The sequence below is a fragment of the Camellia sinensis genome, chromosome 2, assembly GCF_055761805.1.
Source record: "Camellia sinensis isolate YWXY chromosome 2, ASM5576180v1, whole genome shotgun sequence".
NCBI lineage: Eukaryota > Viridiplantae > Streptophyta > Magnoliopsida > Ericales > Theaceae > Camellia > Camellia sinensis.
The window spans coordinates 58,876,316-58,891,574 of record NC_138962.1 but is presented as its reverse complement, the minus strand read 5'-3'; positions in this window follow the sequence as shown (position 1 = coordinate 58,891,574).

Genomic DNA, 15,259 nt, shown 5'->3' with positions numbered 1-15,259 from the left:
TTCATGTTTGTTTGATTTGGTAGTTGTTTTGATTCCATATATATAGATATATACTTCAAATTTGGCTTGGGTTTGTGAAATCTAATGTGTGGTTAATTGACTTTGGTACTCATGTAACTGATATGAGATTGTAATTTCTTATTTATTTATTGAAATTGTTTATGTTTATAATTTTTCATTTCTTCTTGTGTTATACTTCTAATATTGGTGGTTTTGGGTTATGGTTGAATGTAATATTTCCCTTATGGATTAATAGTTGCATATTTTACCTCTGCATTTGAGGATTTTTATTTGATTGATATACAATTCTTCTCATGATTGGATGTTGTTGGTGCATTATCTATGCACATATTATTTTAATATTAATTTTACATTTGTTTGGAATTCCATCAGATTGAGTAGGGGTTTGCTTAACATTCAACTCAGTGTAATACATAATGAATGGGAAAACCAATGATTTTCTATATAAATTAAGGAAAAAAATTATTATTTATTATACCAACATGCTCAACACACCCAATGTATAATATTAAAAAATCCAACGGCTTTTTCTTGTCCCAAATGAAGAGTAAGAGATGAAAAATTTATAGAATAGTGATAAAATGCAAATGACATTACCGGAGAAGAGAAAATTGAAAACATAACAACAACAAAAAGCAGTTCCAAAATTTAAAATTATTGAATTGGTGGACGTATGATCCTTCTATTTGGCTTTAGTTTTAGGAAATTATTTTCTCTTGTTTTTATTTTATATATATTTTTTCATTGATGCTTGTGACTTGTGATGGTAACTTTGGTTATTTGCTCACGACAATAATTTTGGTTGTTTGCTCTTAAGGAACCACAAAACACACTGAGTCATTCAGTGTCTCTCAACTACCAACCAACAAATGTGGGCCAACATTATCCCACATGTAAAATATTTTGCTATGTCGTTCATTAGGAGCATCACATAATAATTGAAGCATAAATCTTAATAGTACTAATTGTTCTTGCTTTCTAGTGCTTGAATTGAAGTTTGAAAGCTTAAATTCTGTTTTAAAAGCTATAGTAATCAATGTCTTTAAAATGCTGGAACTTATGTTTAGAAGCACATGGTTTCTTTGAGTGCTGAAGTTGATGCATAATTGACGGAATTCAAGTTAAAACATAGCAAACCCAATTCAAATAGCTGAAATGTTGATGAATCAATTTGTGGACATTAACATGAATGAATCAGTTTACAGAAACTAATGGTCTAAAATGTTGATGTTTTATTGATAGTAACAAAAATCAAGGCAGTTCTCAAAAACAAAGATCAACAACCTTGACGGTTTCCATGTGCTTTGTTTTTATTTTATTTTTTAGATTCTTCTTGCAAAGGACCTTGGGCATTGTTCATATCCCTTGATGGTTTCCATATAATTTTCTCTCTAATTTATATGAATTATGGGCAAGTTTCTCATGTTCATCATGGTTTAAAAATTTTCTTTTTGCTAGCTACATTATTTCTTTATGAAATTTCTGACAATGTTGGTTTACTTGAATCATCCAGGAAAAACCATGGACAAAGTCATTCAATAGAAAAGAGGCCAGCTGCATGTAATAAATCATAACTTCTTGGGCAAGGATGTGAATGACATACGGATGTGGATATGTCTCCTCTCCAGTTCAGTTGAGTCATGCTGTTTAGTCTAGAGGATAAATTATTTATCATCAAAGAAATTTGTGAAATATAATGGCTGGTTTTAAGGCTAACTTGGTGTTGGAACTTGGTGCTACTAAGTTTATGCTAAAGCAATAAAGCGGTTATAGATTAGAGCTTCAGAACATGGTGTTGCATTTGTTTCTTTTTAACTGTAGAAATAGAAATTCGGTTTGAATTTTAAGGTTTGTTAGATGGTGTTTAAAAGATAGATGACAGAAATTTATAGATTGGAGCTTCTAAGGTATATTTATTTAAAAAAAAACTTTTTTGGGGGGTTAATCTGTAAATGCCTTCTATTTGGAATGAAAACAAAATACTTGTATTGGTTGGTTTGTTCTTAATGTTGCAGGTCATATTGCCCATCTGAATATCACATATGAACTGCTTCCTTGGTTGGAATAATGTGACAATTTCTTCTTTTCCCTATCCATTCAATTTTATTAAATTGTTCATATAGTTAACTAGGTGAGATTATTGCTTAATTTTTTTGTTCAGGAAGGTAGAAATACAAAATTAGAAACGGAATAAGTTTAGCAAAAAGGAAGTCTTGTTCAATATGGATTTTTGACATCAGCTAGTTTAGGTAATGATTTTTTTAAAAACTTTAACAAGTTTTACACTTGGCTTACCATTTCCATACTTGACTAATTTCACCGAAAAAAATTAGACTACAAGCATGAGAACACACATTCAAGTCAGAGAGAAACCATGTTGTTCCTTCCCTATTTCTCTGATCTCTACTAGTATGAATGAACCACTTTGATTATTTTCTTCTGTTTGTTTCAATTGCTAGATTTCTATAAATCAGTTTCTAATATGTCATTTTCTCTTGCTGCAGTTCATAGGTCTTTGCTGCAAGCGGTGTCTTGATATAATTTGATGGCAAGTGGTGTCTTGATATGAACTGCATCATGTGGACAACAAACATTAGTGGCATAGTAGATTGTCCACAAATGTTGAGCTCAAAACTTGTATTCTTAGTAATGAACAAGCAATATTGAATTTCAGATGTTAAATTGAGTAGGTTTGTGGCTTGGGACCAGTTTAAGGGAGTATTTGAATTCAATAGAGTTAATAATAAATTGTGATTAGTTTGGTTTGGGTTAGATTTTTGCATCTTTTTGTAAGTTGAATAAATGATAAAATAAAAGCTAAAAATACTTCTGTCCACTTTAAAGATAATTTATTTATTTCCAACTTCATGGATTTATTATTCTATAATAAGTAGCAGTAAAATTGCACTAAATAGTTGAAACATAGATTTCAAAATAAAGAATAATAAATTGCACCAAATAGTCTTTAATTGAAAAGTGCTATTATTAGCTAAGTTTCTATAAATTAGCCCTATATCTTTTTTCCTTTCGAATATTTTTTTTTTTCCGTGTGTTTATAACTTAATGTATTTTTGCTTTTGATACCTTGGGGGGTATTACTTTGGGATTGGCCACCTGGCCAAACCTATATAACATGAATCAGGGCAACTCCAATAGCTTTGTCAGATGCCTTGCCAAAGCCAAAAAATTGGCTTCAGTTCACAAAATCACTCCTCTAATGGTGAGTCAAATGCCTTTACAAAAAATGTCAGCCAAATCTTGAACCAAATGTGGATAAAAGTTTGGCAAAGATATCCGTTGCCACATCAGTTTTCCTACCAAAATTTAATTATTTTTTCTTTACCAAAATGCTATTGGCGAGCACGTGAGGATCTCGGTTTTGTTGGCGGGTAAGCTACCTTTAGGTTCTGTCATTGTATTTAAAGTTCTCTTATTTCCTGCTGCTACAAGTGTTTTTCTTTGGGAATGATTTCCTCTTGTGGATTATCCTTCAAATTAGTGGACCAACCAAAGCTAATAAAGAAGATTATTTGGAGAACATTGTGCATAATGCTTTAGATTGAATGAACTCACTCAATCATCTGCATCGTATAATTACAAAATGATAACTTAGACCGAACCCAAGTTTTGTAATATCGTTTTGCCACATTTAAACAATTTTTCCAAACTGGCAACAACATTCATAACCAAATTTTTTCCCTAAAAAACACTATCCTTTTGATCTGCACCACCAACATAAAAAAAATAAAAAATAAAAAAATCTATCAAATTGACAGCGACCCTAGATAATAACACTACTAAAAACTGAACCTTTTACGACGGTCTCAAACATTGCAAAAGGTCCACATGTAGCAACAGGAAATGGGGGGTTGCTAAAGCGATGGTAAATCAATGGTATTTGCGAAGGTTTAACCTGACACAAGAAAGGGGGAAAAACATTGCTTTTAGCGACGGGTCAGGATGCCATCGCCAATTTTTTTTTAAGGACGATAGTTGACGTCGCGAAAAGTATTATTAATGATGGTATTAATCATTGCAAAAAAAAAAAAAAGAATTAAATCAATAATGTATTCACAACAACTTAAATCGTCGCTAAACTAGCACTAACATGTGTATGCAACAAGTTAACCCGTCACATATAATAAAATGTAAGTAAATAGTGATTACATTAGCGACGGTTTATTACTATCGCAAAATAATTATTTACGTAAAATATATATATATATATATATTTTTATTAATTCATTCTCTGTACAAATTATTATTATTTTGTAAAATAAAATACATCCACATCCACATCCACATCCACATCCACACACATCATCATTCGCATTCGCATTCACATTTACACTCACAAAATCATATATAAGTCCTCAAAAAAAAAAAAAAAAAAAAAAAAACAAAATCATATATACGAATAATATATATGTACCCTGCAACAATATAGTCTTAACCAAACATTATTTACAAAAATATATAAAACATCCTCCAACAGTATTAATAATTTGTGATAATTCAAGAACTCAAATTTTTATCTAAAACAAAACAAAAATATAGACGGTACAAATTAAAAAAAAAGCATACATATTATAGCTTGTTTTAGTACCAACAGTAAGCTCGAATATCAATATGTGAAGATATCATCACGTACTCAAAATAATAGCATCTGAAAAAAAAAAAAAAAAAAAAAAAAAAAAAAAAAAAAAAAAATATTTACAATATAATTATGGGCTTTTTTTTGATAAATCCTATTTGTAACTATTTTATTCCATAAAACCCAAACTATTTTTGAATATTCCATTAGGTCCATTAATTGTAAAAGGACGAAATAACCATCTCTCCACTTCTCCCGCGTCTAAATGATTCTAAAAACAAACCCATTCTGATTTCATTTATTCAATCCACAAAATTTCCCCAACAAAATCTCATCGTCGACCCCAGATTCACATCGCCTCACCGTAATCCTAGATTCACATTGCCTCACCATCGTTGTCATCCATCGTCCACTGTCGTTGGCCACTGCTATTCCTCATCATCTCACCGTTGCAAAGGTTTACATCAGAAGGAGGGTGGTTCATTGTTCCAAAACTCCCGTCGGTCGATTGACCGTATTCCATCAACTGAGTGTGGTCCATAGACTTCCGTACCCACCCACCATGAGGAACAAAAGTAAGCAATATCATTCCACCTTCTGTCTTTCAATCATAATGTGATCACCGATGTATATATTTACATTGCCGTATTACTGTTGTTGTTTTGGAATTTGATTTTGTAAACATCACTAATGTGAACTTTCACATTAATGTTCATTAATGGATAAACTCACAGTAGTAGACACTGGTGTGAACATTCACATCAGTATATAGTAAGGTGAATGTTCATATTACTGTCATTGTTGATATTGTTGATTGTTGATGTCCATAGAACCCCCAATCTTCACCCAAAAATGTGATGAAATATGATGTAAATATTCACATTGTGACCTCAATGTTAGACTTGTTGGTGTTGTTGGGTGTTGTTGGTTCCACGCTCTATTTTTCAGCCAATTATAACATAATGTGATCACCAATGTATATATTTACATCGTCGTATTACTGTTGTTGTTTTTGGAATTGATTTTGTAAACATTGATGATGTGAACATTCACAGTACTGTTCATTAATGGATAAACTGACATTAGTAGACACTGATGTGAACATTCACATCAGTGTATAATAATGTGAATGTTCACATTACTGTCATTGTTGATATTGTTGATTGTTGATGTCCATAGAACCCCCAATCTTCACTCAACAATGTGATGGAATATGATGTAAATATTCACATTGTGGCATCAATGCCAGACTTGTTGGTGTTGTTAGGTGTTGTTGGTTCCACCCTCTGTTTTTCAGCCAATTATAACATAATGTGATCACCAATGTATATATTTACATCGCCTTATTACTGTTGTTGTTTTTGGAATTGATTTTGTAAACATTGATGATGTGAACCTTCATAGTACCGTTCATTAATGGATAAACTGACATTAGTAGACACTGATGTGAACATTCACATCAGTGTATAATAATGTGAATGTTTACATTACTGTCGTTGTTCATATTGTTGATTATTGATGTCCATAAAACCCTCAATCTTCACTCAACAATGTGATGGAATATGATGTAAATATTCACATTGTGACATCAATGTCAGACTTGTTGGTGTTGTTGGGTGTTGTTGGTTCCACCCTCTATTTTTCAGCTAATTATAACATAGTGTGATCACCAATGTATATATTTACATTGCCCTATAACTATTGTTCTTTTTGGAATTGATTTTGTAAACATTGATGATGTGAACATTTAAAGTACTGTTCATTAATTGATAAACTGACATTAGTAGACACTAATGTGAACATTCACATCAGTGTATAATATTGTTAATGTTCACATTACTGTCATTGTTGATATTGTTGATTGTTGATGTCCATAGAACCCCCAATCTTCACTCAACAATGTGATGCAATATGATGTAAATATTCACATTGTGACATCAATGTCAGACTTGTTGGTGTTGTTGGGTGTTGTTGGTTCTACCCTCTATTTTTCAACCAATTATAACATAATATGATCACCAATATATATATTTATATTGCCCTATAACTACTTTTGTTTTTGGAATTGAATTTGTAAACATCGATGATGTGAACATTCACATTACTGTTCATTACTGGATAAACTGACATTGTAGACACTGTTGTGAACATTCGCATCAGTGTATAATAATGTGAATGTTCACATTACTGTTAATTTCTCAATCAGTCATATTATGTTGTTGTTGTTGACATTCATTATGAACGTAATGTTAATATTTACATTGTAACATTCTAAATATAATTTCAATATTTACATTGTGAATATAATGTTAATATTCACATTGTTACATTCACATTGAATATTCACACCATATATTTGGCTGTGAATATTCACATTCAAACATATAAGTATAATGATGTGAAGATTAACATCGTGTATACATCGTGTTAGTTTAATAGTTGTAATGCATGACTGTTGTCACCTCTTCATGTGAATTTTGGTTTGTCATATGGTATCACCTCTTCATCTGAATATTTGCACCAGCTATTCACATACTATTTCACCGTCACAATCCCATTATTCACATGGCATTCTATTTACACTTATTATCACTATTCATTTGTGACGTAATATTAAATATGTTCTTATTTGAACAAACAGGTCTTCCCCGTAGATTTGATGGCAAAAGAAAGAGAGAGGGATCGTGTGCCAAAGGTAAACCCGATCAAACAGCTAGTCCCAAACAAGTGAACATAAAAAAGGTCAACTACTGGTCAAATATCACTGGATTGGTGAAACTATTGAAGGCTACAAAATTTACAAATGGTCAATTGAAATGCCTTAGGAAAACACCATTTTGGCCTTTATTTGATTGTTTGATCAGTAAGGAAGTCGACCTTAACCATTGCATGAAATACGATGATGTCATTGTACGTATAGCGTAGACATTCAAGCCATCCAGTGGGAGGTTTTACGTCGGGGACAAGAGCATTCAGATTTTTAGAAGTGATGTATCACTTATTTTTTGGGTGGACTGCAGCACTGTAGACACCCCATTTTTGACCGTCCTCAAGACTTGGACGTCACCGTCTGAACACCCGGTGATCATCCATGTTTGTGTTCGTTTGGAGTTCCCGAAGGTCTCGGCAACGCGCCTTGCCTCAGGATCTCCGAACTCGACCGTTTAGTGTCTGGTTTTGCACCAAACACTTGTGTTTTGCCTTGGGTATGTAGGGAATGCCTTGTGAGGCACCCCCACATACCATCGGCTATAGCTAGAGGCCACCGGCTGGTTTTTGTCTCCATCGGCACTAAATATTGCCGGTCGGCACTATTTTATGCCGGTCGGCACTTTTTTTTGCCAAAATTGCATTTTTGGGCAGCCGACCACTGTTCATCTACTTTATGTAGATATTTTGTGCCAGCTGTGATAGCTGGCACCAACTCTGCTTCCCTCCATACACGTGTATGGAGGGATCTCCCTTTAAGCAAGCTTGTTGTATAAGCTTTGCAAGAGGGACTTCTATAAGAGGAGGAGCCTTCCTCTTGTTCTAGGTTAGAAACTTTGAAGGCAAAACCAGAGATTACACATATAGATACACCCTCTCTCTATACTTCCCTCTCTCTCTTCCTTTGTGTGTGTTTCTTGGCCTAAAAGTGTGATTTTACCTTACTTTTGCACTAACACACACACTATTACACCTTGCTCCGAGGTTGAGGGACTTTGAGGGTTGATTCTTGAGTTTTGGGGCTGTTTTTTATCAGAAGAAGAGGGTTCCATTGGCTGTTCTTGAGGTGTGCTTCAAGGGTGAGCATCTTGCTTTAGTTTCCCCAAACTTGCACTAGTGTTTTACCTATCTTTCTTGCTGATTTAGTTTTTGTGCATAACATAAAAAAAGGCTCATATTTTCATGCTTTAGAACTTTCATTAAGGGTCCTTGGTGGTTTGAGTTCAAACTCACCCTCTTAGGCCTCATTTGCCCTTTTTGTAGCCTCCTTGGTAAGGCCTTATTTTCTTAAGTGTTTTGGTCTCCTCACCACTGAAAACCAGTGGATTTTCAGTGGTAAGGAAGGTGGTTTGAAGTCTTGCATAGGGGAGGGACACCCCTCTCCCTTCATTGTCTTATTTTCTTGCATTTTGGCTTAAAAGGGTAACATGCATGCTTGTTTGGTTTTAGCCCTTTTTCAGAGGTTTTTGGGTGTTTTTAGGTCATATGTAATCTCTATTTTTGGTCGGATTTGTGGCTTTTTACATGCTTAATATACTTGCTTTACATCTCCCCATTTGGCCTAGAAATGCGCCTTGTGTTTAGGCCATGATCCTTGCATGTATTGGCCTAGTTCTATGAAGGTCTTGGCATTATTTTACCATGTTTAAGGTCTGTTAGTCATCTATTTCAGTCATGCTTGCCTTGTTTAATGTCATCCCTTTGTGTTTTGGCTTGTGAGCTTTGAGCATTTTGACCTCTAACATGTGTAGCTTAAACCATCTTCATGATTTTGGCATCATTTAGGACCATACTTCAGTCCCTAAATCATTTTATATGTGTGTATGTGCAATCTCTTTCATGCCTTGAGAGTTGGCCCTTTTATGCCTAGATACGAGCTTTGGTGCATACATCTCTTTGGAGCCATTTGAGCTGCCATATCAGAAGGTTCGGAGTCCATTTTGCATGCTAAGTTTCTGTTTTGACTTGTCCAATTCATGCCATGAGTGGTCTTGTTGATGGGAGTGAAGTGCCCTCCTTTTGTACCTTAACTTTAGGACCTTTGGCTTACTTGTTGGCTTGAGCTCTTGTCTACCTTTCTAGGCACTTTTGGCCACTGTTTCGGGGTGGATCAAGGTCTGCCCCTTTATGGTTCAAGGCCCTCTTGCATGCTTGTCTCATGTCCATTGCATGATTGCTTCATTAAGCCATGTAATATGTTGATCCCATTGCTCAAATGGTCCATATTTGCATTACACTTACATCTTGCATGCCTAGCATTGCATACTTGCCATATTGGTTGCATAACATTTGGCATGCCTTGCATTTCCATCTTATTGTTGCATTTTGAGCCATGATTGCATAACATGCATTGCATTACTTGGTTTGGGGTGTCAAACCAAGTGTGAGGATCAAGGAACATTCATATTACGAGTAATGCAATGTGCCTTGATTCTCGGTCACCGGGACCCTTGACTTCGGCATGATAGGGTCTTGGTCCTCATTTGTGTGGTTGCATGCATCTTTACATCAAATGGCAAGCTTGATCTCTTGGGCTATCATGCACCATTGATGGCTCGAGGATCGAGGGCCATGCTTCCCTGAGTTCAAAGCATGATGGGAAGCATGACCATGCTCACATGTGCCTGAAATCCCATGCCGTATACTGTCTGTTCTCTGTTGCTGTCAAAACTGTCTTCTGCAGGAAGTTTCTGCCGACCGGCAGAATTCAATGCCGACCGGCAATATTCGAACGGCCGATAAATCCAAAAACAGCCGATGGGAATTATGAACTACCGGTGGGAATCCCCCCTAGCCGGTGGTACTCTGCAGCATGCAAGGAACCTGTCCTAGGGCTTTGGCAATTTTCAGAGAGACAGGGCAGTATAAACAGAGGTGGCAGGGGTACAGTACGGGTTTTCCAGGCGAGCCGGGTTTCGAGCATGCATCATTTGCGTGTCCCGAGGCAGAGGCTGCGGCCACCCTTTTCCTTTCTTTTTGTATTCTTTCTATTAATTAATTAGAATTTCTGTAATAATTTTATTTGCTTATCATTCGGACTGTAATATTTATTTGGTTCCTCCGAGTGAGGGCAATTATGTAATAAGTGTGTGTGAGTGTGTGAATGTCTTCCAATCTCACGTCTTTCTCCCCTTTTATTTACCTGTTTATAATGGTAGATTAGGGCATTTTTCAGATTAGTATACCTTATGCTACGCATGCGTGCATTCATGCATTCGTATTACACGCATCAGGCTCGGTACATCACGCTAACTGCATTTGTACTTTAATTCCAAATTGAATACGTGCATCAATTGATCGCATTTCATATGCCATGTTTAGGTTAGCCGAGCCTACTTTGATTGCACCCTGTGTGTGTTGCATTAGGCAATTTAACATGAGCTAGGACATGCATGTTTGCTAACTAGCTTATTGTTTTGGCACGGAGTACGATGTAAGTGTTTTCGCTTTAGCATCTCGCATGTGTGTGAATGCTATCATGACAGCATGCTTACCATGTGGCTAGATGCTTATGTGAGATAAACTGTTTGGTTGCCTCTGGGTGAAGGTTGGATTGCCTGAGTTGGAATAGCTCGTTGAAATCCGTATTTTAGCCTACTTGCGAGTAGCAAATTTCAAAACATTTTTCCAAAACAAACGGATATGCAATGTTTATTTCCAAATTAGGCAATCTAGTCTATACTTGTTTGCTGTGCGCATAATATAGTAATGCTAGGCTAATAACTGGAATAAGAACACATAGCGTTTTCAAAAACGGATATCACGGTTAGTAGAGGCCGATCTTCGGATCGGGCGAGAAGGGGTGCTCATAGCTGACGTTCCCCAATCGTACCCTAGCTCTCGAGCCGAGACAACTCCGGTGATGACGGACATGTGGCCTTCGGCACCGAGTCAGGGTTTCCTAAATTTTCCAAAATAAAATATTTAGGTGGCGACTCTGTATCTGGCAAAGCAGTCCATGTTTGGCACTTCTTTCAAAATCTGTTTTCTCAAAACGATTTGCCGGATTTGGACTCTTTGGTTCAGATTAAGAACCATTACAATTTTAGAGTCCTGAGCTGTAGTGATCCCAAATGAACAGAACGGGAGCTCGTTCCTCCCGGGGCGTTCGGGGACGTCTACAGTTTCTGGCGACTCTGCTGGGGAATTTAGAGAGCTTGACTCGAACTCATGATATCCTGTTTTGATTTCGTTTATGTGTCTCTTTGCATTGCATGTGCATTGGTGCGCCTAGGAACACAGTGTTTGCCATCTGCCATTCCTGAACGGTTTGCCGGAGGCTTGTCTTGTCAAGGCATGACCATAAGGCTGACCGGCTATGGGCTCTGCAGTATGGGAACACAAACCCCGGTTTTACCGGGCCACCCTTTTCGGCCATTCGACCTAGTACATATTCGGATCCATAGTGACCATTCCAAGTTAGGACAGGCTGCTTACCCGATGTTAGGTTGTTTGAAAATTGCTGCGTGCATAGTGAAACCCTAGCTCCTGACAAAATAGGACAGGGAAACCCTACCCCAACATAGGGGTGTTTTGGTTCTCTTTACTTGCTATGTGCTTTCAGAGTGTATCTCTACAGGAATGTCCGTATCAGTCTGCAAGATTGAGTATTAGACCTGAGGGCATCAGTATCAGTTATAAGAATCAGTTATCTGCGGGTACCAGGTTCAGTTTTGGGAACAGTAATTCTGGGGAACAGTGATCAGTATTAAGGAACAGTGTGTTTTGCCTTGCCAACTGTGTATTGTGAATGCCCAACTGTGCGTTGTATGTGCTTGTTTTACGTCATTGTGCTGTCCGTTTGTTTGTTTATTTACTGCTTTATTTATCTTTTTTTCTAGGTAGCTTAGCACCATTACTTCCAACCCGATAGATACTCCCCAAGCACTCTGGATCAGAGGTCGTCGGCTCCATCGATCTGAGGATCTGATAGACGGACAACCAGTGTACCACTCTCTACCCCCGGTTACTAGACGGAGGACAGTTAGGCAGAGGGCACCAGTCCAACAGTCAGTTCAGAGAGCTTTATCTACCCCGCCTGAGCTCGGTAGGGATCAGGGTCCTGTTTCACCTATAGAGAGGGAACATATACCAGTAATTCAACCAGAGCAGAATAGTATGGCTAGCTTAGAGGAGATGGTGCGCCAACTCCAAGAAAGCATGAAAATGATGCAGCAGGATGCTGTCCGGCAGGTAGAATTCGCCAAACAGCAGGCCACTGTTGTGAATGAGCAAGCGGTGTTAATCGTGAGATTGCAGCAGCAAACTGGAGCGTCTGCTTCACAGCAAGTTCCTCCACCACCAAGGGTTCCGATACCCGAAGAAACACCGAATGCCCGGAATGTCCAAGAAGATACCGACCTTCCAACGAGGCCAGCTCCGCCCCCGATTCCGCCACAACTATCCAAGGCACCCACACCTGTCAATACATCGGACTCTCCTTTTGAGTTCGAAATGGACCCCACAACCTTAAAATTGAGTAAATTGGAAAAGATGTTCAAAAGATCCCAGGGAGTCAGGACCATCCCTGACATCGAAGATGGGTACACCGATGCAGCCGTGACGTTGCCCGACAGATTCAAGATGCCACACGCTGATCGATTTGATGGGTCTGGAGACCCCATGGTGCACCTAAGATTGTTTTCAGACATCCTAAGGCCGATGGGCCTCACTAGACTGCAGAAGCTGTCTTTATTTGGCCGAACCCTGTCGGGTGTAGCGGCCATATGGTATGCCAAATTGGAGGATGACGTCAAGAGGAGTTGGGACGAGATGGCTGAGGCCTTCATCTTGCAGTATTCATACAATACACAGATCGAGATTACGACCCGGGACCTCGAGACAACGAGGCAAGAACCCAAAGAGAGTTTCTCGGAATTTGTAACCAGATGGCGGGCTAAGGCTTCGATGATGACCTTAAGGCCCATAGACAAAGACCAGATTCGGATGATTGTGCGCAATCTTCAGCCGAAGTTAATGCAAAAGATGATTGTACTCCCATTTCCTACCTTTTCTAATCTACATGAAATGGGGGTGCAAATTGAGGATGCCTTAAAGCAAGGATTGATTGATAATGACCGGGAGTAGCCCCGCAAAACTTTCAATCTTAACACTAATGCAGGCCCGAGTGGCGCTACAACTACCAGGACCTCCGAAGTGAGTATGGTTACCACCAACCCTTCCCCAAGAAATATGGCAGCCGCACCGTTCTCCGGTGTGTCCGGTGCAACCCACAAACAACCAAATACCCTCCCAGAAACACCAGAACCTTCGCTCCGCTTTATATGCCCCTGTCCAAAGCTTTGGGGGTTTTGATCAGAAAAGGGCATCTGAAGCCCCTAGAGCCGCGGCCCTTACCGGAAAGACTCCCTGCTGCCCACAATCCGGCCAAATATTGCGCACGGTCACAACACCGACCTGTGCTTTCGGTTGCGTCATGAGGTTCAAGATCTCATCGATAACGGGGTAATTTTACCACCTGAGAAACCCAATGTTACTACAAATCCTCTCCCCACACATAACCAAGCTCCACCACCCAAAAGAATCAATTTCACCCACACTAGGGTCGTGTCCTACGATCCTAGTATCTACATCACACCCTCCTACCTGCCTAAGCCGGAGGTTTTCCTTCCTGATTGCACCGATTTGTGCATGATGGACGTCTCCATAACCCAACCCAAGCCAGTGGTGGTGACCATCGAGAATAGGAGAGAGAAGACCCCAAAGGAGAAGGAGGTTGTCAAGCCAGAGCCTGCGGAGTTTGGGAGTGATGTTAGGAATGCTTATAGTCCTAGTGACTACATTTCACCAATGGGCCAGAATAGACCAGATGTGGAATTTCTAGCAGGAGGAGAGCTGTGTACAATCCAAGGGGACAGTCCAGGACAGGGAACGGATGATTTGACAGCTGTGGAAGAGGATCTTGCTCAGCTCCAGTTTTACAGTAACCAAGATCCAGAAGACTCAGCCGTCAACTGGTTCGATTATGAGGAATTGACGGAGGCCACGGGATGGTTGGACGATTAGCCAGATGTGGTAGGAGAGTTTCAGTCAGAACAAGGCCCGGCAGGGGTAGGAATGTTAGTAACAGCCGGGAGGGCCGAAGAACAGAGTATATCGCCGGAGAGCGCCGGTGTCAAGAGTTTCGCTCGGGATTGGAGCATTTTGAGTACAGGGATTATTGAACAGTCTACTACATTGACACAGTCAGAACGGGAAAGATTCGAAGATTCCGAGAGACTCAGGAAGGCAAAAGCCCATGTGGGGGTTGAGACCGCTGCAAGTACGGAAATGGAGAATGCCGCGAGCATAGGAATAGAAGGTACTGTGAGCATGAGGACAGTCATGCCAGAACCGGATAGGTGCCTGTCGGCTGCAGATGGAATGTGGTGGGAAGACGACGACCTATGTCTTGCCCACACGGACGAAGACTGGGGGATTGACCAACCAGATGATACCTGGTATATTGGCGAAGTCGATCACATGACTAGGAGTGGACGGTATTTCAAGCCCCCACACCTAGATCACCCAGAGACGTCTGGAAAGGATAGGGAGGCAGAGAAGCAAAAGGAAAAGCAACTCGAGGATGAGGCCGTATTGAGACAATTAAAGAAGATACAAGCAGACATCTCCATTTGGGGGCTGCTTATGGCTTCTCGAGTACATAGACCGGCTGTACTCTCAGCCATGGACAAAGCCAAGCTTTCCATAGACACCACGCCCGAACAGCTGGTGGGCCTAGTTTTTTCGGGAAGGGCTGCCCCGGTGTTGACTTTTTCTGATAAAGAACTGCCACCTGAGGGTGCGAACCATAACAAGCCACTCTACATCTCTGTGGAGTGCAGAGATAAATGGATACCCGTGGTGCTTGTCGACACGGGGTCCGCCATCAACGTCTGTCCGGCCAGGACAGCCTACGCAATCGGTTTAAAAGTC